Source organism: Sphaeramia orbicularis, chromosome 15 (genome assembly GCF_902148855.1).
Source record: "Sphaeramia orbicularis chromosome 15, fSphaOr1.1, whole genome shotgun sequence".
Classification (NCBI taxonomy): Eukaryota; Metazoa; Chordata; class Actinopteri; order Kurtiformes; family Apogonidae; genus Sphaeramia; species Sphaeramia orbicularis.
Window position 1 is genome coordinate 39,693,771 of NC_043971.1, and position 1,384 is coordinate 39,695,154.

Here is a 1,384-nt window from a genome sequence, read left to right on the forward strand (position 1 = left end):
TTTCAACTGAATTAGGACCATTTTGCACCGCTAAATCCAAAAATGACATCTGTTTTTTTCAATCAGGTCAGGTTTTTTTTGCTAATTTGATTTTGAAAAATTAGATCTTCTCAAAAAATTGATTACATTTAATTACATTAATACCAAAATAAGATTGGTAAGCACACTTTATGAAACTTGTGACTTGATTCCTGTTAGGTACAATGGTGTATTCACCGCAGATGTAGCAGAATACGTCAGGCTTATTTTTGCAAGATCTTCTAGTCGAAGCCATTTCATTCACCTGTAATGTTAAAAAAAAACATTAATCATAAATTGGCAAAAGTAAAATCTTCAGAACTCGTTTATTGCAAGAAATATGAAAGAATTTTGTATCATATGATGTGAAAATGTCCATAAATGTAAGCAAAAATGTTAAAAAGCCAATATGTAGCATAGTTCAGAAAGTTGACCTGATTGAGCAAAATGAATGTGATTTTTGGATTCAGCACACCAAAATGATCCTAAATCAGCTCAAAAAACTTAAACAATACATTTGTTGTTGACAAGTGTAATAATTTAAAAAAAAAAAGATTGTAGGGTAAATTACTGAATAAACAAAAACAACAAGTAAACTTTACAAATCTAAAGTTTCCTGGTGGAATCTGCGTCGACAGGGTTGAACTTCAAACTCATGGAGTAGAACTGAATTTGCGATTAAGCTTAAAAATTGTTACTACGAATACTAAAAAACTCAATCAAACACGTCGATGTTGAGTATTTGGTTTGATATTCCATCTGTGCTCCCTCCTCCTCCTCCATCCTCCATCCTCCCTCCTCCCTCCTCCTCTTCTTCCTCCTCCTCCCAGCCGGTCCTGATGCTGCGAAGTGGGCGGGGCTGAGTGGGTGAGTGATGGCTCTGATCCGTCTGGGACTCTCGCTTCTCGCTGGTAACTGCCTCGTCTGTCGCTGCAGAGCCGTCCCCCCCCCTCCCCTCCTCCTGCTCTCATTATCTTTATCTGTACACACACCTCCAGTCCCTCTTTTCTCCCGTTTTCTATATGCATTCTGCATCTTTACTCTCTCCCCTCCCTGCTAACGGAGGTGGGCACGCTTCCCAGTGCTGGTGCATCTAGCAGGTGCAGCCTCTTTCTCCCTCCCTCCCTCCCTCCCTCCTTCGCTCTCTCTCTCACGCTCTCTCTCTCTCCCTCTCTCTCCTCCCTCGCTCGCCCGTGTGCACACTCTGCCTGCATTTTTCCCCCCTCTCTTATTCGTTCTCTGTCTCTCAGCAGCGGCAGCTCAGGGAGGCAGCTGTATATGTGTGCGTCTGCGTTACAATCGCCGCACGTTAAAGGCAGCTGCATTCGTCGGATGTTGCTAACCCCACGGGGGGGGTTGAGGGAGC